Source organism: Gorilla gorilla, chromosome 7, assembly GCF_029281585.2.
Source record: "Gorilla gorilla gorilla isolate KB3781 chromosome 7, NHGRI_mGorGor1-v2.1_pri, whole genome shotgun sequence".
Taxonomy (NCBI): domain Eukaryota; kingdom Metazoa; phylum Chordata; class Mammalia; order Primates; family Hominidae; genus Gorilla; species Gorilla gorilla.
This window is the reverse complement of record NC_073231.2, coordinates 139,436,164-139,461,704: the sequence shown is the minus strand read 5'-3', so window position 1 is coordinate 139,461,704 and position 25,541 is coordinate 139,436,164.

Here is a 25,541-nt window from a genome sequence, read left to right as displayed (position 1 = left end):
TCTCTTGACCTCGGGATCCACCCGCCTTGGCCTCTTAAAGTGCTGCAATTACAGGCTGAGCCACCGTACCCAGCCCTTCAACTGCTATTTTAAGCCATGACTTTGAACCTCCTGTTCATCCTGTCCTGTCTTGTGAATGTATTTCAGGTGGCCTCTCAAGTGAAGTCAGCTTTAAACTGAGAGATGAAAGAAATGAATGAGCAACACTATAACTGTGAGAAGGTTCCAGGAGGAGGGGAAGGCAGAGGCAAGACCCTGAGGCAGAGGCATGCTCACAGCTCCTAGAACAGCAAGGAGCACAGTGCCGCAACAGAAGCATGAGCCGAGCAGAGTGCAGTCAGAAATGAGGTGAGAGGGCCAGGCATGGTGGCTCACGCCTGTAATCCCAGCACTTTCAGAGGCAGGCGGATCACCTAAGGTCAGGAGTTCGAGACCAGCGTGGCCAAACTGGTAAAACCCCGTCTCTAATAAAAATACAAAAACATTAGCCGGGTATGGTGGTAAGCGCCTGTAATCCCAGCTACTCCAGAGGCTGAAGCAGGAGAATTTCTTGAACCCAGGAGGTTGAGGTTGCAGTGAGCCCAGATTGCACCATTGTACTCCAGCCTGGGTGACAGAGCAAGACTCCATCTCCAAAAAAACAAAACAAAAAAAAACAGAGAGAGAAATGAGGCGAGAGGCAGTCACAGGTTAGGCTAGGCTGGGTCTTATAGGTAGACCGGGACCTGGGATAAACTTCCAAGTAATGAGAGTGGCATTATTAGATTGATTTTTGAAAGACATCACAATGTAGTTTGAGAGGCAGGTGGCAAGAGATGATAGAGCAGACCGCTGAAGCAGTGGTCCCTGGGGTCTGGGAGCCTTGACATGGCATGTCCTGGTGCACAGACATTGGTCATTGTCCCTGCAGGAAGCCTAGTTGGGGGGGAACTCAGAGGCCAAGATGGAAGAATCATAACATCAAGGGTTAACTTTATTTATTTTTATTTTTATTTTTTATGCTTACGATGTGTCTGGCACTTTTCTACGTGTTGCAAATGCTTTCACTCATGGAATTCTCATGATCATCCTGGGACAAGGGTTTTGTAAGAATTACAGCCGCCTTTTACAGCTAAGGCAACTGGGATACAGAGAAGTAATGACGAACTCCACGGGAAAAAAAACTGGTGCTGCTGGGAAGAGGTCTTGGGCTTCCCAACTGCCAGCCCCACACTCCTCTGAAGTGTTCTTGTGTTCACCTTTGTGTTCAAAGCCTCGAGAATGTACATTTCCATCCGAGGTCAGCATTGTAGGGGGTGAGGCCAATGTCCTCACCAGACTACAGCAGTGTTGTTGTCCACTGAACTAACCCCATTATGTCACAGTTGGATGTGGAGGAGCAAACCAGGCAGAGTCACTTTGTGAAGGGCTTCAAGTTGCTCTGCCAACCAATGAGGAGTCATTAATGATTCCATAGTCCCCCTGGGCCGTTGGCATGACATTGATAATGGAGGTGAAGAGATGTGTGTCCTTGTTCTCCAAGGCTAGGCAGAGATAGAGCTCATCGCCAGGTTCCAAATTAGCAGACAAGGCCCTTGGAGAACTTGTGGGGCTAATTAGTATTCGGGATGAGTTTGGAGATGAGCTTGTGTGCACGCGTTCTTGGGACAGTCCCACTGGACCCATCCTTGGTTCTGAGTGCTAATTAAAGCTTCTACACTGTAGCTTGAAATTTAGTAGGAAATAAATTAACATAGGTTAATTCCATAGACAAAAGAGACCATCCTTCCTTGAAGTCTCATTCTCTTCCATATTTGGGCAGCTGGACAAGTTCCAGGGGCACCACCTGGTGATCTTAGAGTTCATTCTCCAGATTTGTTATAATCCCTGTAGTATCTCTCTAATTAGCAATGTCAGAATCTTCCTCCTGGCTCCCAAATCTCTCAGGTTAACTGAAGGGCAGAGTGGTGAGAGGAAGTCTGAAAGATTGGGGCTGAAATTCTTGTTCTGGCAGCAACTAACTCCAAGACCTTAAAGTTGCAGAGCCTCTCAGAGCCTCAGTATCTCCATCTGGAAAATGGGAATGAAAACAGCAAAATGCCTCCTGGAGTTAGTGTGAAATGAGAGGACTGAGTGATATCCAAGGAAAAGGCATGAAGTGAGCCCTCGGGAAAGGGCTGTCTCCATGTGCACAGTCCTGGAGTGTGTCTGGTCACTGTCCTCCAGGTACCTTTGGAGAAATGCACCCTCCTGATTCTAATCTACAGCAAAAAGCACAGATGTATCTCCAGTGCCCTAGGACTGGTACTTTATGCAGAGGCACCCTGGTACCCAGAGATACTGGGTCTTTCACTGTGTTGCCAGGCAAGCCTCCAATGAGAAAGAGCTGCTAGACACCAAGGGGTGAATCCACAGTAAGGAGGGCTCTGATTGTACTTGGCACTTGGACTTGGTCCAGTAAAGGCAGAGATGATGAAGAAAGCCCTTCTTCTAAATGGTTCCAGAGCCTTCTGCAGACCATCACATATTAGGACTCTGTGGGGGTCATTAGCCAGAACTCTGCCCACCTCACCCAGGGAACTCTGACCATCCAAGGCATGTGGCTCCTAGTGCATTTAACTCTCAACAGAACCCACATCGCTCCCTCACTTTGATAAAAGGCTGCCGTGCGGCAGCTGGAACCCACTCTGGGGGTCAATGCAACGGACAGAGTCCCTGGGAACAGCCTTGGGTTGATGGGTATAGGTTATCAATGCTGCAGCTCCCTGGCCCCTGCCTAGGGCAGCTCCGAAGTATGACCTACACCGTTTCCTGAGCTCCTCTGTGGAGTTGAGCCAAAGTCAACCTCCACGGGCCTTTGCTTGACATCACAGCCTTGCTTGGTCTCCTCCCCTACACAAGCCCACTGCCCCAAAACCACACCAGTGTTTTCAGGTGCACACTTCCTAATGCACCACTTTCACATTCATCATTTCAGGATCTGCTTCTGGGGAAGCCAACCTAAGGCAGAAGGAAATTCAGATAACAGGTATTTTGTACCCACTAAGTGCCAGTCACTGAGTTATAATGTTTTTCTTATTTTTAATATATTATCTCATTGTATTCTCATAATTAATGTTTGGGGATTTTTAAAGGTAAGGAAAATGCAGCTCAGAGATTTAAGCAACTTGCCCCAGGTTACACAGCTGGGAAGGGGTGAGCATCTTAGCCTGGGAATCCAGTCCTCTTGCCTCTGCCTCTTTGCCTTGGAGGGTAGGGTAGAGATGGAGGCAGGAATGCTAAGAGCATCTCCAGGATGCTGCAAAGCTTCTGTCTCTTCTATATGTTGAAGTTTCTGTGCTATATTTTATTTTAAAAATAGGTTCTATTTTACAAAGAGAAAGTTGAAAGCCAGTGCATTTTATCTTCTCCACGGGACAGCAATGAAGATAAAATGAAATAATGACTCTAAAGTGCTCAGCACAAAGCTTGGCACACAGCATACAGCCCATAAATGTCTGCAAACAGGATTATATATTTATAATGTGCACTCACAATTTATATGTGCTTGTCATAAATATGCCATCTATAATTTAAGAAAACAAATAATTTATCTATTTTCAACAGGTGCAAATACTGTCCATGTCTAGTTAGTAGAAATAAATTATAGAAGCATGCATATATGCATTATTTCTACCTATATATTTAGAGTGAGTGGATACAAATGATTTGACTCGGCCGGGCCCTGTGGCTCCCGCCTGTAATCTCAGCACGTTGGGAGGCCTAGGCGGGTGGATCACCTGAGGTCAGGAGTTCAGGACCAGCCTGGCCAACATGGTGAAACCCGTCTCTACTAAAAAGTACAAAAATTAGCCGGGCGTGGTGGCAGGCATCTGTAATCCCAGCCACTCGGGAGACTGAGACAGGAGAATTGCTTGAACCCGGGAGGAGGAAGTTGCAGTGAGCCGAGTTCATGCCATTGCACTCTAGTCTGGGAGACAAGAGCGAAACTCTGTCTCAAAAAAAAAGATTTGACTCTAAGTTATGTGCATGTGTGATTCCTCACAGTAATGTAGCGGGTTCTGGAATGTGGGTCCTTAAGAAAGGTGAAAATTGGCCGGGTGCAGTGGCTCACACCTGTAATCCCAGTACTTTGGGAGTCCAAGACAGGTGGCTCACCTGAGGTCAGGAGTTTGAGACCAGCCTGTCCAACATGGCGAAACCGTTTCTACTAAAAATACACAAATTAAATACACAAATCAGCCAGGCGTGGTGGTGCACGCCTGTAATCCCAGCTACTTGGTAGGCTGAGGCAGGAGAATCCCTTGAAACCAGGAGACGGAGGTTGCAGTGAGCCGAGATCGAGCCATTGCACTCCAGCCTGGGCGACAAGAATGAAACTCCACCCTCCCCCCACCACCCCCCCAAAAAAAGAAAAAGAAAGGTGAAAATTGGCCAAGCACGGTGGCTCACACCTGTTATCCCAGCACTTTGGGAGGCCGAGGCTGGCGGATCACTTGAGGTCAGGAGTTCAAGACCCAGCCAGGCCAACATGATGAAACTCCCATCTCTACTAAAAATATAAAAATGAGCCCGGTCGCGGTGGCTCATGCTTGTAATCCTAGCACTTTGGGAGACCGAGGCAGGCAGATCGTCTGAGGTCAGGAGTTCAAGACTAGCCTGGCCAACATAGTGAAACCCTGCCTCTACTAAAAATACAAAAATTAGCCAGGCATGGGGGCACAAGCCTGTAATCCCAGTTACCCGGGAGGCTGAGGCAGGAGAATTGCTGGAACTTGGGAGGTGGAGGCTGCAGTGAGCCGAGATCACGCCGCTGCACTCCAGCCTGGGAGACAGAGCAAGACTCCGAAAAAAAAAAAAAAAAAATTAGCCAGGCATAGTGGTGGGTGCCTATAATCCCAGCTACTCAGGTGGCTGAGGTAGTAGCTTGCTGGAACCCAGGGAGTCTGAGGCTGCAGTGAGCCAAGATTGTGCCACTGTACAGCAGCCTGAATGACAGAGTGACAATCTGCCTCAAAAATTAAAAAAAATTTAAAAAAAAGGAAAGAACAGGACAGAAAAGAAAAGTGAAAATCAGCTTGATACCCCCACCTCAGCCCTATCCCTACTCTCACCCTCATTGTCTGTGTATTTGTCAACAATTGAGGGAATTTTCCTCACCATCATCAGCTCATCCCATCCCTGTGCCGCTGTGCACCAGCAGAGAGGACCCACGGACCATTTTCCATCCAGGTGTGGGCCACCCCTGCCCCAGACCCAGAGCTCCATGCTGCATCCACTCATCACATGGCAGATACTTGGCAGGACCTATTGCGTGTCATGTTCTGTGATAAACACTGGGACAGACAACAGCAGAGAAACAGCAATGACAATAATTCAACAGACACTCCCCCTATCCCCATAGTGAGGGAGATTGATAATAATCAACCAACTGTACACACAAATGTATATGAGCAGCTGTAGTAACTCTACAAATGCTATGGAAAGAAAACTGTTTCATGATTCTAGGACAGAAGCGTTCTCTGCAAAAGAGACATTTGAGAGGAAATCCAAAGATGAACAGGTGTTAGCCAATGGAGTGAGAAAATCTTCAGATGGAGCTAAGACCCTAAGGTGGAAGGGAGCAGGGGATGCTCAGGCACAGGGCCGGCACCCAGAGAGGATGCGCAACGTGAGGCTATAGAGGTGGTCAGGGCCATACAGGCCACATTAAACACATAGGGCTGGATCGACTGTGGGACCAGGCAATTATTAAGTGATGAAGGTCAGAATTTGCACAAAGCACTCTAGTGACTAAAGAAAAATGGAAGATGGGAGAATGGAGAAGCCACAGGCAGCCTCCAGTCTGGAAGCTGCCCGTTGCTCCATTGTTCAAAACAAGACAGCAACCCCCTTCCCGCTGCTGGCTCACTGGTCTATGATTTAGGGGCATGCAGTACCCGCCGAACCACCAAACATTACCCACTCTCACCCCACCTACTCCCCTCTGGCCACTTGGACAAATATTAATAGATTATTTCCCAATCCCCAGTTTTCCTTTCATTCCACTTTGAGAAATAAAATCAGATTCAGAACATGGAACAGCTTATTAAAAACGTAAACTCACTCCTGGCCTCTATGTGTTTGTAATAAAAGGTATTTTTTAATCAAAAGAAATTTCTAACTTACTGCAGGGCTCAGCTTGCTGAACTTAATCTGTGTGAAATGCCGCTTTTCTATAGGACATGGGCTGGCATCTGGTAGAGAATTAAGCAGCTATCTCAGCTGGCTCTGATCAGCTCTTTAAGAGGCTACACACTTGGGAACACATCAAGATTGGAGGAGTCTGAGGCTCATCACCAAGAAGGTGTTTGGGTCGGACATGTTTGAAAATGGATGAACACCTGAATAAAGCTTGGCCCGAGGAATGGAACAAGTCGATTTCATTCACTCAACTGTTTGTTCAACAAATATTTATTGGGCTTCGTCTATGAGCTTGACTGTCTCAGGCATGGAACGTCTAGAAATGACTCCCATATGGTTCCAGCCCTCAAGGAACACCCCAGCTAGTGGGGAATCAGATAGGCCAATCATAACCTGCAACACAATGAGCCAATTATAAACTACAACACAATGATGAGCGCACTCAAGGAGAGATACACAGCGGGAAGGCAAAGAAGAGGAAGAATGAACGTCCATTTTCCAGGAAGAGAGAAGAGCTTCCCCCAGGAAGGAAGCATTTTACCTGAAACTACTCAAGACCCTTTTTTCTTTTTCTTTTCTTTTTTTTTTTTTTTTTTTGTAAGACAGAGTCTCGCTCTGTCGCCCAGGCTGGAGTGTAGTGGCCTGATCTCGGCTCACTGCAGGCGCCGCCTCTTGGGTTCAAGCCATTCTCCTGCCTCAGCCTCCCGAGTAGCTGGGACTACAGGCGACCGCCACCGCGCCCGGCTAATTTTCTTTGTCTTTTTAGTAGAGATGGGGTTTCACCGTGTTAGCCAGGATGGTATCGATCTCCTGACCTCGTGATCCGCCCGCCTCAGCTTCCCAAAGTGCTGGGATTACAGGCGTGAGCCACCGCGCCCGGCCTACTCAAGACCCTTTCTGTTGCCGGGGACTTATCCGGACTCAACTTGGCTTAAACGAAAATTTATCTGGACTCAACTTGGCTTAAACGAAAAAAGGGAATTTATTGGCCCAAGTAAACAAGTCTAGAGATAGAGCCTCAGGCATGGATGGACCCAAGGAATCTGGCCAAAGGAAAGGCCTGTTCGCAGGCCCCATGGCAGCTCTCTCTCCACCTCCTGGCTTGGCTTTCCGCTCTCAGCAAGCTCCAGCCTTGGGCACATTTCCCTAAGTAGTGGTCAAGCAGCCCCCAGAGCCTCCAGCAACTCCAGAGAAGAAAAGAGCGTATTTCCCAGTAGCTTCAGGAGTAGTCCTGGGCCGACTGTCTTTGGCCTGGCTTAGGTCTTGTTTTTTTTGTTGTTGTTTGTTTGTTTTTTTATTTTATGTTTTTGAGACGTAGTCTGGCTCTGTCGCCCAGGCTGGAGTGCAGTGGTGCGATCTCAGCTCACTGCAAGCTCTGCCTCCTGGGTTCACACCATTCTCCTGCCTCAGCCTCCTGAGTAGCTGAGACTACAGGCGCCCGCCACCATGCCCGGCTAATTTTTTTCTGTTTTTAGTAGAGACGGGGTTTCACTGTGTTAGCCAGGATGGTCTCGATCTCCTGACCTCGTGATCCGCCCGCCTCGGCCTCCCAAAGTGCTGGGATTACAGGCTTGAGCCACCGTGCCCGGCCCTGGCTTAGGTCTTGTATCTCCCTGGGCCAATCCCTGCTGCTAGCAGGTGTTAACCCAGAAAATCTGAGACAGGTCTCAGTTAATTTAAAAAGTTTATTTTTGCCAAGGCTGAAGACGCACCCATGACACAGCCTCAGGAAGTCCTGGTGACATGTGCCCAAGGTGGTCAGGGCACAGCTTGGTTTTATACATCTTAGGGAGACAGGAGACATCAATCTAAACATGTAAGAAGTACATTGGTTCAGTCTGGAAAGGTGGGACAACTTGAAAGGAAAGCAGGAAGACTCACAGTGGGAGGGAGCTTCCAGGTCACAGATAGGTGAGACACAAACTGTTGCATTCTTTGAGCTTCTGATTAGCCTTTCTAAAGGAGGCAAATCAGATATGCATCTATCTCAGTGAGCAGAGGAGTGACTTTGAACAGAATGGGAGGCAGGTTTGCCCTAAGCAGTTTCCAGCTTGAGTTTTCCTTAGTGATTTTGGGGGCCCAAGATATTTTCCTTTCATGCAGGGGTAGGAGGTGTTGCCTGGGGTAGGCCTGGGCCATGTGCCCATCCTTACAGTCAGAGGAATGGGGAAGAAGTTGTGCCAACCTTTCCTAGTGACATTTATTCCCAAACATTCATTAAGGAATATTGTGAGCCAACCACTGCCGTGAGACAAGAGGGGGCACCAGGACAGAAAGAACAGAATTCCCTGCCCTGGGGGAGTTTACAAACGAGTAAAAGACACAGTGGGGCAGATGCAGGAAGCGCTAGCACTCAGGGAAATAAACCAAGCAATGAGGGTGCAGTGCTGGGAGAGGGGTCTAGGCTGCTGTATTAACAAGGGGAGTTGAGGGTCTCACTGAGAAGGAGACACCATTCGTACAGAAGCTGAAGGGGCTGAGGCCTGAGCCAAGTGACCGCCTGGGATAAGAGAAAATTTAACAGAGGGGGGAAGATTTTTTTTTTTTTTAGATGGAGTTTTGCTCTTGCGGCCAAGGCTGGAGTGCAGTGGCGCCACCTCAGCTCACCACAACCTCTGCCTCCCAGGTTCAAGCAATTCTCCTGCCTCAGCCTCCCAAGTAGCTGGGACTACAGGCGCCCGCCACCATGCCCAGCTAATTTTTATATTTTTAGTAGAGACAGAATTTCACCATGTTGACCAGGCTGGTCTCAAACTCCTGACCTCAGGTGATCCACCCACCTCGGCCTCCCAAGGTGCTGGGATTACAGGCGTGAGCCACGGCGCCTGGCCAGGAAGATCCATTTTTAAGGTCCTGAGAGAGCAAGGGCCTGACAGTTTTCAGGAGCAGCAAAGAGTCCCCTAGCTTGACCCAAGCGAGTGACAGGGAGAAGAGCAGGTCAAACGGGGGTGGGAAGGTGGGGCCAGAGCATGTGGCACCTTAAAAAGTGTGAGAGAGGTGGCACCCCAGGGGAAAATTAAGATTCTCTGATCAGAGACCCAAGGATGGATCCTGGGGAGATGAGACAGAGGTGCCTTGCTCAGGGTCCAAGAGGAGCATGAACGGACGGGTGAGGAGAGAGTGGCCTTGATACAGGGAATGGCAGGGAACAAGGACAGAGAGATTAAAGGCACAGTGCGTTCTAGGAGCCAGCCGCTGTTTGGGCTACAATATTTAAAGAAAGAGACTGCGTCTGGGTCAGGGTTGCCAGGAGGAGACACAGGAAGGAGAGGGACCAAGTGTGCAGCTACGCTTTGCTCCAGGCCCCTGACGGAACTGTGCTGGTGTTCAAGAGAGTCTCTGGAGGCAGAAGAGGGCTCACAGAATCAATTGCGCCTCCTAATCTCCCGTCCCAGGAAACCTGCAAATATTAAAATGACCACTCAAGGGGAACATAATTTGATTTCAGGTTTAATTGAAGGACATCGTGCAAATGTGGAAATTTAGAGAGAGAGAATTATTCCTGGAGATGGTTTCATTTGCATTTCTTTCCAAAAACATGGCAAGCTGCGTGTTTAAAATGCTAGATGAAGAATATTGCAAGCAGATAACTATCTATTTTCTTTCCCTAGAAAGGGCAGATGACATTTGGGATCCCCTTGGCAGATAATAATATTAGTGAATATTCACAAAATACTGAAGTTGGCAACGCACTGTGTACATACGTGTATCATTAGCAGAAACAGTAGCAGCTAATATAGTGGAGTTCCACCCCACATAGAGTGTGAAGGGCCCAGAGTCCTAGAAAATCTAGTCCCACCCAGCAGACACATGAAATTCAGCAAACTCTTGGGGAACTTCATCAATATGCCACAAACTGAGCCAAGCCCTGGGGGTAAACTGGGTTTCTGCTAGAAGCCAGGACGGTCCTGGAAACCAGAAAACGTGAACCAGAAACACAGCCCTCCAGGATAATAAGAACAACTCCATAAAAATGGTCACAAGCACAAGCTCTGACCTTATTTCAGGATTTGTAGAGCATTTTACTCTTAGCAAAGTGCATTCTTGTGCATTAACTTCTTGCCATTGCAGCAACTCTGTGCAGTAGGAATTGGGCCAGATCTGCATAACTTTGGTGTTTTGGTGAATAGGATTTGATCTTTATCTTAAAATCCTGGGTGACCTAATCCAGCACGTCCTTCTACTTGCTTCCTGGCTTCTACTGTCAGCCTAAGAGCCGTGATTTTCATTGATTTAATTCTCAGAATAACCTATGAAGTCCCTATCTTCGGGTTAGGACATTGAAATCTAGACTGAGTCAACTGCTTCAAGGTCACTGTCGAGACTTGACCCCAGGCTGTCTGGCTCAGGAAGCTACAGTCTTCACTACTTCCCTGTACCACAAATGGGGGTGAATGTGGGTGTACCCAGCCCTATGCTTGTTGTCTGAGGGTTGAGACTTGGATGTGAATGCAATTTTCAGCAGAGGTGTTCCCTTTTTTTTTTTTTTTTTTTTTTTTAGACAGAGTCTCGCTCTGTCGTCCAGGCTGGAGTACAATGGCATGATCTCTACTCACCTCAACCTCCACCTCCCAGGTTCAAGCAACTCTCCTGCCCTCAGCCTCCCGAGTAGCTGGGACTACAGGCATGCACCACCACGCCCAGCTAATTGTTTGTTTGTTTGTATTTTTAGTAAATACGAAGTCTCACCGTGTTGGCCAGGCTGGTCTCGAACTCCTGACCTCAAGTGATCCACCCGCCTCAGCCTCCCAAAGTGCTGGGATTACAGGAATGAGCCACAATGCCCAGTCTGGGGTGTTCTTTTTAATGCTCACTACAATCCCTAAAAGCTTGCTCTTCGTAGCCCCACTCTTAGGCCTGGAAATAAAGCCTTAGAGATACTAAACCACCACTAACATCAGAGTTTATCCATTTAAAAGAGCCAGAAGAGGGGTCCTTATCCTGCTCAGCCCCACTCAACTCTCTGAACCTTTATCCAGGACTTTGCATCTGTTAAAGGCTCATCTTGTCATCATTTTCCTCTCTTCTCCTCCAAGAGAAGCCCACTTAGTATGTCCCTGAGGGCTCAGATGGGAGCAGGACTCACATTGTCACTCTCAACTTCTGCCATGTCCTGTCCGGAAGCTGAAAGACTCCTGGGGGAAATCAGGTCATCGGTATTTCTATGTCCACAGACACAACCAGTCTGACCACAATTCAACTAAATGGATCCACTGTTAATCAGGAAATGACTGCAGAGGACCTGTATTGATGGAAAAGATTGCTGAGCTGGGATTCAGTCAATATGGCCTGAAGAACTGGTCAGTTCTGTCGTGACCAGGGAGTTTACTGTTGTGGAAAGGATGCTAGACCCAGGGTGGGAGGACCTGGCTTCCCACTCTGGCCTTGCTCAGCTCTGTACCTCTGCTTCCCCAGCTGTGAAATGGTGGCAGTGAGGCCTCAGTGAGGACGAATGTGTAAACATGCCCAACACATCATCTGCTCATAGTAGGTGCACAAAAAACACTAGTGAAACGTACTGGCTGAATTGAATGGAACCACTTAAGTTTGTTAGTTAATAAAGTTTGTTAGTTAGTTATTTTTTTGATGAAGTCTCGCTCTGTAGCCCAGGCTGGAGTGCAGTGGCATGATCTCGGCTCACTGCAGCCTCTGCCTCCCAGGTTCAAGCAATTCTCCTGTCTCAGCCTCCTGAGTAGCTGGGATTATAGGCGTGCACCACCACGCCCAGATAACTTTTTGTATTTTTGGTAGAGATGGGGTTTCACCATGTTGGCCAGGCTGGTCTCGAACTCCTGACCTCAGGTGATCCACCTGCCTTAGTCTCCCAAAGTGCTGGGATTACAGGCATGAGCCTCTGCACCGGCCGAGGGAGACTTTTTAAAGTGACTGTTTTTACTGGGTAAATAAATAGTTAAATTTTTTTTTCTTTTGTTGACTGGTAGTGTTTGTAGAAGGACCTTGTGAAACCAGTCCTTGCACTGGCCTCAACAGCCTCTTGGTCAAGTTGGTTGTGTTGTTGCTGTTTACTTCTCCTGCTCTGAAATTCCACAAAGAAACCCGCTGCAGAAATCCTGAAGGCCACCTGGAGACTGTTCCCTTCTCCAGGGGCTTCTTTTGAGCCTTTGATCCTTTATAGGAAGGATATAGTTGGAAGAGGGAAGCAGCTGCTAAGAAGGAGACCCAAGGGGGCACCTGAGAAGTAGGAACTTAGGGCTGGGAACAGAGTGACCTGAGACCAAAACCTTACTCTTCCACTAAGAGGCTGCTTACCTTTGAAAAGCCACTCTATTTTCCCTCTGGGTCTCTTCAGGAGGGGGAAGGGATGGGTCAGAAATCTAATACCCACCACAGTAATTAATTAGAAGAAATATTTTTCTGAGCCGAGAGGAGCTGACCATGTTATTAAAACACATGACAGTCACCATCTCGTCAAATCCTTACCACAAACCTGCAGACTGGGGTGAGCCTCCCCATTTTCCACATCAAGATATGGAAGGAGAGATGAGGTAGCCAGCCTACTGTCACAGGAAAAGAGGTGGCAGAAACAATTTCGAGGGCAAGCCCTTCAGGAGCCAATGTCGAACACGTGGACGCCCTCTTTTGGATGGTCTTTCGTTAGGATGCTCTGTGAGGGTCAACTCTGACATATTAGGAGCTGATGCTTCCAAGTGAAGTTGGAGTTAGTCCCTGCAACATTAACTGCAGTTATGTTTTGCCCTTTAAAGATGACATGAGGGCCGGGCACAGTGGCTCACGCCTGTAACCCCAGCACTTTGGGAGGCCAAGGCGGGCAGATCACCTGAGGTCGGGAGTTCGAGGCCAGCCTGACCAACATGGTAAAACCCCGTCTCTACTAAAAATACAAAAATTAGCCAGGCATGGTGGCGCATGCCTGTAATCCCAGCTACTCAGGAGGCTGAGGCAGGAGAATTGCTTGAACCTGGGAGGCGAAGGTTGCAGGTGAGCCAAAATCGCACCATTGCACCCCAGCCTGGGCGACAGAGCAAGACTCTGTCTCAAAGAAAAAGTAAATAAATAAAGATGACAAGCATTAAGCCTGACTTTGTGGGAAATTAATTTCAGTGTTTCCATGCAAGTCAGGAGGGGCTTGGGAGGGCAGAAAGGACACATCACCATGAGCCTTCTCCCACCCTCTCTGTCTCTCAGGCCATGGCTCCATGCTTCCCACAGCCACCCAGTAAGAGACCTCAAGGTCTGCCTCACGCCACCTTCTTCCCACTGAAATCCAATGAATCACCCACTCCTACCCAGCACTTCAGCCCCATTCCCACTGCCTGACATCAAGCTCTGTGTCTGGCTGCAGTGTCAAGAGTGGTGATGCCTCCTCTCAGAGCCAACACCTTGTGGTGCCAACATTTACAGGCATTCAAATGAGTATTACTCTGCTTAGCCTGCACTGATTATTCACAGGGTGCTTCACAGTTTGTAAAGCTCATCCACACATATGGCAGTGTTGGGATGTGCTGTCAGTTTCACCAAACTTGGGGTCTTCAGGGTTCAGGAAGCTCCCCTTCCATGGTGCCCCAGTCTCACTGACATCTTCACACCACTCCCTTTGAAAACCTACAAATTGCCATTGCCCTCAAAGGCCAGCTCAAATGCCACCCGCTCTGGGGAACCTCACACCCTCCCTTGGACTTCTGGCCCTGCTTCCTCTGGAGTTTCACATCTCACACTGACCTTGGTGCAGCATTTTCCAAGTTGTGTTGCAATTTAGTTAGCACTGATTCTCCCTGCTGGATGAGGAGCACCACAAGAGCAAATGGCTCAGTTAACATCTGAGGGTAAGAAGAGTGAATGAATGGATGGATGGATGAATGAATGGGTACCCAGCTTCTTATTAGCTAAGCGTATTAGCCCATAGGCTTCTGTATTAGCTAACTTCCCTCCACTCTCTGATTCCCTAAGTCAACACAGTGCCACCCTCACACTCACCATACAGCATATTTATGAGGGCCTTCTGTGTCCCCAGGACTATGCCAGTTATGAGAGACACAGAAGTGAGCCAGAAAGGTAAGGCCCCTGCCTGTCCTCGTGGAGTTTCCATTGTGCATGTACACAGTCAGGGCACTTCTCACACAGATGTTTTGATATTCGTCGCTCTAAATCTCTGCGAAGACCGGGACTATGTATGGCTCATCTTCATACCGCAGCACCCAGCTCAGTGTATGGCGAATATGAGTACTCAGTGAATGTTTGGGGGATGGATGGGTGGGTGAGTGGAAAGACATCCACCACAAGCCAGGTTCCTTTGCCTGCCCCTATTTCTGGGTTCTATCCAGGACCTAGGAGTAAACTGTAAACATATTTCCTAACATTCCAGAATTTCAGGCAGCACCCTGAGCAATGAATGCTTTTATTCTTAACCTATTCATGCTCAAGACAGGGCTATGGGTAAAGCCTGCATGAGTGTTTGTGTGTGCGTCCCGCTCCCCCTCCCCGCCCCATACACACACATTCATTTATATCCATCACCAGTTCATTTGCAAAACATGGAACAGAGTCCTGTAGTCAAAACCTACTTTGGTGAAGATTTAGAAATCAAAATAAAGATGAATAGTTGTGTCTGACATGCTGGGACTACTTCAACAATGCTGTCTTTACACACACACATGCACACACACATACACAAACACATGTATGTATGCACGTATACCCATTTGGAAACAGTCCTCACATTATGGCTCAAGACAAACATTAATTCATGCCAAGAAAATAAAACAGAAATCTGCTTTCTGCTTTTCTCAGAACTGCTCTGGAAGCCACTGAGGTAAATAGGCAAGGTGGCAGGGAGCTTAATAGGCCTGGAGTCTGCTTGGCCACCCACTAGCTACATTAACATAAGCAAATCACTTCACCTCTTTGAGCCTCAGTCTTCTCACATGTAAATCAGTGTAGGAATAAAATAGACAACCACATTTTACCTACTTGCTGTCACTGATTTTTTTTTTTTTTTTTTTTTTTGTACAAAGAAGCCAGGAGCAGCCAGGCGCGGTGGCTCACGCCTGTAATCCCAGCACTTTGGGAGGCTGAGGTGGGTGGATCACAAGGTCAGGAGTTCAAGAGCAGCCTGGCCAAGATGGTGAAACCCTGTCTCTACTAAAAATACAAAAATTAGCCAGGCACGGTGGCAGGAGCCTGTAATCCCAGCTACTTGGGAGGCTGAGGCAGGAGAATCGCTTAAACCAGGGCAGCAGAGGTGGCAGTGAGCTGAGATCGAGCCACTGCACTCCAGCCTGGGTGACAGAGTGAGACCCTGTCTCAAAAAAAAAAAAAAAAAAAACCAGGAGCCTAGATCTTCAAAACAGGCAGAGGAGTTCAGAAGGAGCAGGAAGCAGAGTGTGCACCAGAAGTCAAAGAGGCAGGTGAGTGTTCAGTGAGGTATGACTGGGGCTTTACTTCTGGTAAAAATATAGTCTAATCCAGATCCTGTCTCCTAGCAACACTGTGGCCTTGGGCATGTCACTCCAGCTCTCTAGGCCTCTCTTTCTTCATCTGTAAAGTGGAAATCATAATGCTTTATCTGGCCTCAGGGTCTATAGCTGACAGGTGCCCTCTTCCTGCCTCTGCTTCCTGCCTCACATCTCTGGTTTCTGGTCTGCAAAGGCCTGTGAACTTGTGGTTTCCAGTCCAATAAGGGTGTCTGTGCTAAGCTCAAAAAAGCTTGCTGCACCCTCCAGAATGATTTAAATATAAACTACAAAGTTACCTAGTCTCAGGGAGGTATGAAACAGATGGATCTGCTAGTCACTGAAGATGGAAACCATAACCCCTTTATGCAACTGTTTGTTTGGCAGTACCTACAAAGGTTGAATACACACATAAACTTTGACCAGCAATTCTGCTCCTAGCTATGTTTATCCAAGACATGCACTAAGGTACTCATACCAACACAGCTTCTGGTGGAAATACCCAAATGCCCATTCACTGTAGACTGGACAAATGGATCAATTGCGGACCCTTCACATCATGGAATATTACAGAGCACTGAGGACACAGCCCAGCAACTACACACATCAGGTTTATGAAGAAACCTCACAAACATAATGTGTGGCAAAAGAAGCCAACACAAGAGTCTACCTGATTCAATGTATATAAAGTACAGAAAAAGAAAAAAACAAATCTATAGTGATGGTGTTGGAAGTGAGTGTCTTGAGGCATGGGTCACCATCTGTATCTTTATTGGTCTGCTGATTTCATGAGTGTGTTCAGCTTGTGAAAGTTCATTAAGCTATTTATACACTTAGGTTGGGTGCACTTTTCTGTATGTATATTATACTTTACTTTTATTTAAAGACAGAGAGAGAAAGAAACGAAGGGAGGAAGGGAGGGAAGAAGAAAGAGAGGAAGGGAAGGAGGGAGGGAAAGAAGGGCCAGTGAACTGTGAACCTGAGAGAGGGAGAGGGGAAAAGGAAGATGAACAGAGAGATTCCCTTCAAAGGAATATCAATAGGACTGATAGCTTACTTTTTAACAGAAACAATATGAGCTGGAAGACAATGGAATAACATCTTTCAGTTGCAAAAAAGGAAATAACTGCCAACTAGAATCTTATATAGGCAGTAAAGTTATCCTTTGAAAATGAAGAAGACAAAATATTTTCAGGCAAACTGAAACAGAAAGAGACAAAAAATAGAGTGTTCATCACACAAGAGGAAAACAATCCCAGGGAGAAACATGAAAATAAGAGTGTGATAAAAGAACGTTGGGGAGGATAAATATAAGTAAGTAATGACTGTATAAAGCAATACTTGTAATGTTTTGTGCAATTAAAAACTATGTTGAATCAAAATGCGAAATGCTAAAACCAAACAAATAAACACAAATGGTGCTGGTGTGACAGAGCTGCCCATCCCCTCCCTTACATGCAAGAAAGAAGCACGTGCCCCCCTCAGAATCGCCATGACAAGCAATGACTTCTCTGCTGAGTCATGTCAGTGCAGCAAGTGCTGTCTAACACATACTACCAACCCATAAGGCCCTGTGCTGGGACTCTACCAATCAGGAAGTCCACAGTTGAGGAAACTGCAGGTCAGAAACAGGAAGATCTTTATTCAAGTTTACACAGCTGGGGCTTGCACCTTTGCCACTTTGACTCCAAGGACTCCATTCCTAACCATTTCATCTAAAACATATATGACCATGATGTATAGTTGGTGTACAGTCTGATACGCTTCGATTGTTAGATGCATTCTATACTTACCTATGGATCTGCAGTGTCTGTCTCTGAATATGTAAGTACAAGGGTTAAACTTACAATGATTCCATTAATTTGGCACTGTTATTCTCCATTAATTGGATGAGAAAGCTGAGGCAGGGAGAGGTTCAGTAACTTGCCTAAGGTTACAAAGCCAGGAAAGGGTAGGATGGATCTGAACCAAGCATTCTGCCTCCCTTTTTTCCCTTTCTCTTAGCCAACACAAAGGCATCACAAAGCCTAAATCCTAATCCTTCTATAGGTGCACTCTGGAACCCTCTCTTCTCCAGGCTTCATTTCCCCATCAATAAAATGGGGTAGTTTCAATGGATTTACCTCTAATTCTCACCTCCATACCCCACCATGGCTCTACCAATTTGGGTGCGCATGTATATGCACTGATTGTATTTAAGTCCAGTTGCAATACAAATGGAATTTTCGTCCAAGAAATTAAGAGAATTAGATGACACTCCAAAAGATGCTTAACACAGAATAAATGCCCAAAAGGACAACCCTGGCAGATCCTCAACTCCGCAAGTGAATTCTTTCAGTTACTCCTTTCCCCTGCTAAGTCCATCCTGTCAGCTATAACTGAGGACTCAGATTTGATAGACATTTATTTATGTGCCACAAGGGTGATGTGTGTGATCTCACCTCATCCTCCTCTCCAGATGAAGATGCTGATACTGAGGGAGACCAAGGTATTGGCACAGGATCACACCCCAGTAAAAAAGTGAAAGGTCCCTGAAAATCCACCCTTCTGCACACCCCAGCCCCTCTGCAGTCCTCAGCCATCTCCACTGCTCCAGATCTCATCCTCTGAAAGGCCTTCTCAGCTTTCTCATTCTAATATCTATCAGGACAGAGGATTGTAATCTTTCTTTTGAGAGAGGGTCATCTCTTTCACCCAGGCTAGAGTGCAGTGGTGTGATCATTGCTCACTGCATCCTAAAACTCCTGGCTCAAGCGATCCTTCCGCCTCAGCCTCCTGAGTATCTAGGACTACAGGCATGCACCACTATGCCCAGCTAATTTTTTTTAACCGAAATTTTGTAGAGACAGGGTCTCACTATCCTGCCCAGACTAATCTCCAACTCTTGAGTTCCAGCAATACCCCCACCTCGGCCTCCCAGAGTGCTGGGATTGCAGGCTTGAGCCAACACACATGGCGATTGTAACATTTTTGAAATTAAATCTCTCCTGCTTGTCTTCCAGTTAAGGAGATGTGCCAGACCTTCAGCTGTCTCTTTAAACCTCATCCTCTCATTTTCCTCCATCATTTGATCTTGCTTCAAGACTCTGTTTGGTCCTTCATATTAAAATGTTCCTTGCAGGATAGAATCATCTGAGAGTCCCCTCCAAAACAAACAGAGAATGTTATTCTCCCTTTTTCAGTCTTACTAGGAAAAGGGAGATAGCAATCCTGGAGACTTGGGATCCTCACTCTCTCATGGATTCCACCTATTGTCCAGCCTCAGCTGCTTTCGCTGGACCCAGGTTTGTAGCTCCCTGGGGAGTCAGGGTTTGGCACACAGCCCTGGAGTGGAGCTGCACCGGGTGGTCTCCTTCGGCCTCTGCACTTCCACTTCTTCGTCTCTAAAATAAGACTAGTGGTGCCTAACTGGAGCACTATTAGGGTTGTGGAAGGATTAAAGGTGGTGGGAGGATTAAATGAAAATATCCAGGTAAAGTACAAAGCCAGGTGGTAAGCAGAGAAAAATAGTAGATGTTGCTGTGGTGGTGGCGATGGTGGTAGTGGTCCTTCTCATGACTGTTGTTTTATTACTACTTGCCAGGTAATACCCTAGGCACTTTACATGCATGACCTATTTCATCCTGTGAAATCTGAATTATCCCCATCCTACTGCCTTGGGCATGCCACAGCTGTACCCTACAGAGTGAGACATGCTTACCCACATGACACCACAACATCACCATCCCCAGCCACTCTGACACTGTATCAGTGTCTCCTAGTGTCCTCACCATGTCCTCAACCCAACTTCAGAGGCAAGCTGGGCAATAAGGCTACAAGGGCTGGATCCAGCCAAGCTTCCCAGATTAGAAGAAAACCTGTTCTTAGAGGGTGTGTTAGTCACAGCTCTCCAGAAACACAGAACCAATAGAATATGTGGAGATGTGTTATAAAGAATTGACTCACATAATTATGGTGGCTGAGAAGTCCCACTGTCTGCCATCTGCAAGGTAGAGACCCAAGAAAGACAGTGGTGTTATTCAGGCCAAGTCTGAAGGCAGGAGAACCAATGGAGTTTATGGTGCATATGCCAGTCTGAGGGCAGATGATGATGAAAGAGATGATCTAATTCAGGCAATGAGGCTGAAAAAAGAGGCAAGTACCTCCTTCCTTCACCTTTAATTCCTCAGGCCCTCAACAGATCGGATGAAGCCCACATTAGGGAGGGAAATTTACTTTACAGAATCCAATCCAAATGCTGATCTCATCTGAAACACCCTCACTGACACACAAGAAATAATGTTTAATCTGGGCACCCCTTGGCCTAGTCAAGTTGATACATAAAAATAACCATCTCAGGATTGTTATGAAAGCCAATTGACATAATATCACTCATTCTCAAAGTTCAGCTGCATGGTAGACTCACATGGAAATCAAACAAAAAACTCATGCCCTGAGATGTGGGCTGAATTGATCTAAGGTATGGCCTGGGGATGAACATGTTTAGATTCTTCCCTCCTTCCAAGTAACTTTAATGCATAGACAAGTTTAAGAACCACTCCCTAGATAACATGCAAGCGTGTGCTTTCCAGGCCAGTGTCCCACACAGCATGGACAGAGTCAGAATGCGACTACTATGGAGCTGGGGAGGTGTGGTCAGCCATCCCAGAGGTGGTGCATATCTCTATCATAGGCACTCACTTGTTCTGTTTATTGTCACTTTTTACAAACACAATTTGTTATTTTTACACTTTTGCTGAACAAATAGAAGTCCCAGTCAGATCACATTTTGTGTGGAAATGCACATGGCCAGCTTCCTGTGCCACTGAGCTGGCTACTCCATCCCATTCCCAGAGCCTCCCCAGCCCCTACCTGGGAGGGACTGCAGTACAGTGGGAGGCAGAGCTCTTCCAAACCAGGGAAATCCAGTACCTGCTCTGTGTCATAGATCTTCAGTTGAGATCCGAATCTCCCCCCTGCTCCTCATACTCTGACAGCTCATGTGCCACCTCATTTTTTTTAAATTTATTATTTTTTTTTTTTTAGATGTAGTTTTTACTCTGGTTGCCCAGGCTGGAGTGCAATGGAGTGATCTTGGCTCACTGCAACCTCCCCCTCCTAGGTTCAAGCGATTCTCCTGTCTCGGCCTCCCAAGTAGCTGGGATTACAGGTGTGTGCCACCACACTTGGCTACTTTTTGTATTTTTAGTAGAGATGGGGCTTCACCACGTTGGTCAGGCTGGTCTTGAACTCCTGACCTCAGGTTATCCACCTGCCTCAGCCTCCCAAAGTGCTAGGATTACAGGTGTGAGCCACTGCGCCCGGCCCACCTCCTTTCTTCTACTCAGATTGTGCTGCCTAGTCCATGGTCATAAATGTGACCCAACAGTGGGGGCTACATCTCAGCCAAAATATCAATGAACTGAGCAGCAGTTGAACTTGTTCTCAACCAGAGCGGAGGCAGCCTCTTAGGAGCCAAGGAAGCAGGGCTCTATTATACCCAGGTAGCAGAAAGGTGAGGTACAGGGAAGGCCACCCTCATGCCCCAAACTATCCACTCTAACTGCACCCCCGGATATACTTGGAGCTACACCTGCTCAACTGTAAAGTACTACAGTGCAAAAAGCAGGGTTTTGAATTCAGGAAAATCTGGATCCGTTTAGCAATATAGTATTTGGAAAGTCATCTTGCTCCTCTGAGCCTCAGTTGCCTCAGCTTTCATATGAAGTTATCATTTCTGCCACCTGGGAATACTGTGTCCATGTGCAATGACATATGTAATATCCCAGGTGTGTGACAGGTGCTCAGGAAATGCCACTGTCCTTCCCTTGCCCATGCTTAGCTATAATAGCAACTATCAACTACCCCTCAATCTCTGCCTCTGGCCTGAAGCCTAAGGAAGGAAAGGTGCTTTCGAGAAACTCTAAGCCAAGCTAGATCTGCTTTATAGATTAAAATCACCACCTGTGCCTTAGAACTTGATATTACTTCAAGAAGGCTGAACAGAAGATGAGGAAGATAGGGAAGGAGATGGTGAAGGATGTTAGGCACTTTTTCCCCTAGAGTTGGCAGGATTGTATCTGATTTTCCACCCACTGCCTGACCATCTCCACTGCTTCATTTGAATGCACTAATCTGATTTAGGAAAACGGTAGTCTCTGTTATTCATCTATCCATTCCTATGTGTTTATTTGAGTGAGCATCAACTGACCATTTATAATGTTCTAAGGTGGGGGTTGGCAAACTATTCTAAAATAGGACCAGATAGCAAATATTTTAGGGTTTTTTTTGTTTGTGGTTTTTTGTTTTGTTTTGGTCTTTGGTTTTTGGTTTTTTTTGGGACGGAGTCTCGCTCTGTCACCAGGCTGGAGTGCAGTGGCTCAATCTCGGCTCACTGCAACCTCTGCCTCCCAGGTTCAAGTGATTCTCCTGCCTCAGCCTCCCAAGTAGCTGGGACTACAGGTGTGTGCCACCACACCTGGCTAATTTTTGTATTTTTAGTAGAAATGGGGTTTCACCATATTGGCCAGGATGGTCTTGATCTCTTGACCTCATGATCCACCCACCTCAGCCTCCCAAAGTGCTGGGTTTACAGGCGTGAGACACTGCACCCGACCAATATTTTAGGTTTTGTAGGTCACAGGGTCTCTGTTGTAAGTGCTCAACATTGCTGTTTAAGCATGAAAGCAGCCACAGACAATAAGGGTGTGTCCATGTTCCAATGAGGCTTCATTTATAAAAACTGATGAAGGGCCAGATGTGGCCCATAGTTCAACCCTGCACTAGGACATATGCTCAGTGCTTGGAAAACAGAGATGACCAGTTTCCCTTGGAGAAGTTCACGGAAAATGAAATAGCAAATGCAATACCCCCAGGCCTTTAATCCAGAGGTTTCTATAACAAGATGAAAGGTCACCTAGAGAGGAGCGGTAGACGCTTTCTGGGAGGCCCAGAGAAGGATCAACATGGGAGATGACTTTGATTGGTCTTGAGAGGTCAGTAGGAGTTCACCAAGTCAAGGGCAAAGAGTCTTAAGGTGAGGGGAACAGTATATGCGAAGCAACAGGGCTGGAAAGGATGCTGCAACTCAGAAGCCTGGGGTCACCCTTGGAGCACCATGTTCCTTCTCTACCTACCTTAAGGCAAATCTTCTGATTGTTTGACTTAACCTACTTCCTTGTGAGTGGGCTCCACCTGTGTAGTGTAAGTTCTGCGAGGGCAAGAATGACCCATAACATGGAGTGAAATGACCCCCTTTATGTTTTCCTAGCACCCCATGCCTGCTAGCACCATGGAATCCACTACCAGTTTGGAGTAATTGTCTGTTCGTGTGTCTACCTCTCCCTCTATGGTGAGCTGCTCTGGGACAAGACCTAGGTCATCCTCTGCTCCAAGATCAGTGATTGAGGCTCAGTAGTTACATGTTGTTGGTGGCATCAACAGAAGTCACTCTGTGTAGTGCAAATGTGAAGGTCAGGGACTAAAGCAGAGGTGTAGGAGATCAGTCAGGGTGTGGGAAAAAGTATAGAAAGATGCAAACCTTCTTGGAAGGCTGGAAGGTTTTACAAAAGCTTTGGGAAAAGATTTGGCTGAAGGCAGCCAGATTCTCTTATCCAGTGCCTGAAAGCTTAGGTTAGATAACAAGCGGATGTAAAGAAACTGATCTAGATAAGTTGGTTTACTTAGGCCTTGGAACCTGCCCTTTAATCATCTGAGTGCAGGATTACTCTCTCGGAAGGGGGCGGAGGGGGCGGTGGTGGAGGTAACCATGTGAATTGCCCACAAGTGTGTTGACTCAAAGTCTTTGTTATTAAATCTATACTGAATAAATGCCTGCAGCACTGGCTTGTCAGGGCCACAGCTGCTAACTCTTTATAGCACCCTCCTCGGTGTTTGTGAGTGGCCCGGTTCCCTAGCCCACTCTTTCACTGAATATCTGTGTCTGAGTGCATTTGTTCATCCCTCATTAGGCTAGGGTCTGTGGGTCGGACTCGGCAGAGGGAATGTCAGGAAACGAGGCTCGAGAGGGGTCAAGAGCCAGGACGTAGATGGCCCTGTGTGTCATGGGAAGGTGTTGGAAGGTTGTTCCAGATGTGCTGAGCATGGGTTAGACCGAACAAAACTCAGTCCCTGTGCTCACAGACTGGGGAGACCATTCCATAAACTGACAATATTAACACATTGTGAAGACATCGATAGCAACAGGGTAGGGGCTCCTACATCATGAGGAAGGGGTGCCCTGGCTGTCTGATAAAGGGTAGGTAAGCATGGTGAGGGACTTCAACACCTGTCTTCCTGCTAAACTAGGGGGCAACCACACCCCTCAGGGAAGGGGGTATTTACAAACCTGTAACCTGAGGCAAGTTAAATCAGTGTGTGGTCCCTCTTTCTTCATCCAAAATACAGAAGGAACCAGAACACCACTGTCCAACCTCAGGTTCCCTGGGAAGCAAGCCTGGGGAGAGATGTGGGTTGAGAAGGTGTATGAGGGAGTGGACCCCATCAGCGTTTGTAGGGAGGGAGGAAGTCAGGTTGGGTAGGAGGAGGAGCTGGGCTGCGAAGTTGATTCCTCGGGGACCTCTGGGTACGAATGGTCCTGCAGGGTTTGGCTGAATTGGGGTCAGAGGCCCTGGCTCTGTGCCCCTACTCAGACCGGTCGTTGGATTCAGACAGCCTGGGGACAGAAGCATGGCCTGAGGGGAGGCAGCTCCCTTCAACTACCAGCAATTCCTGGTCGGGAGGATTCGGCTCTGAGTTTGTGGCCAACTCTCTCAGCAACTGAGGGCCAAGAGTCTTCCTGAAGGGGCCCTGGGCAGCCCACCACACCCACTACAAGCCTGCTGGGTGCAGCACAAATGTGGACCTCCCCAAAGACCCAGCCACTGTGAATTGAGGAGATCTTGTCATAATTCTTGTCTGACAACAAGTTAGGTGACTGTATGGGTGTGGGGCCATTTCTCAAACACTGGAATGACTTTCTTTCATACGCATCCGTGTGAAGAGACCACCAAACAGGCTTTGTGTGAGCAACATGGCTGTTTATTTCACCTGGGTGCAGGCGGGCTGAGTCCGAAAAGAGAGTCAGCAAAGAGTGGTGGATTATTATTAGTTCTTATAGGTTTTGGGATAGGCGGTGAAGTTAAGAGCAATGTTTTGCCGGCAGGGGTGGATCTCACAAAGTACATTCTCAAGCGTGGGGAGAATTACAAAGAACCTTCTTAAGGGTGGGGGAGGTTACAAAGCACATTGATTAGTTAGGGTGGGGCAGGAACAAATCACAATGGTGGAATGTCATCAGTTAAGGCTATTTTTTACTTCTTTTGTGGATCTTCAGTTACTTCAGGCCATCTGGATGTATACGTGCAAGTCACAGGGGATGTGATGGCTTGGCTTGGGCTCAGAGGCCTGACACTTTCTATAGTTTCCCCTTGAAAAAAAAGTTGAGAATCCCTCTCCCAATCCCTGAAAAAAAAAAAAAAAAAAAGACAGGGAAGCTTGAAATTGTCACTCTTAGGTAATGAGTCTCCTTCAGGTCCTCACACCATCACAGCAACCAATTCAGCCTCCCTTTAAACTCATGGGAAAACTGAAGCCCAAAAAAGAAAATGGTAGTTGTGGATCAGAATCTACATTTTCTGGGACCAGGAGCTGTTGCTCATGCCTGTAATCCCAGCACTTTGGGAGGCTGAGGTGGGAGGATTGCTTGAGTCCAGAAGCTTGAGACCAGCCTGGGCAACATAGTGAGACCCTGTCTCTACAAATAACCAAAAATTAGCTGGGTGTGGTGGTGTGTACCTGTAGTCCCAGCTACCCAGGAGGGTAAAGCAGGAGAATTGCCTGAGCCCAGGAAGTCAAGGCTGCAGTGAGCGGTGATTGTGCCACAGCACTCGGCTTGAGTAACAGAGTGAGACCCCCGACTCAAAAATAATAATAATAATCTACATTTTATTTTCCAACAGACAAGTGTCT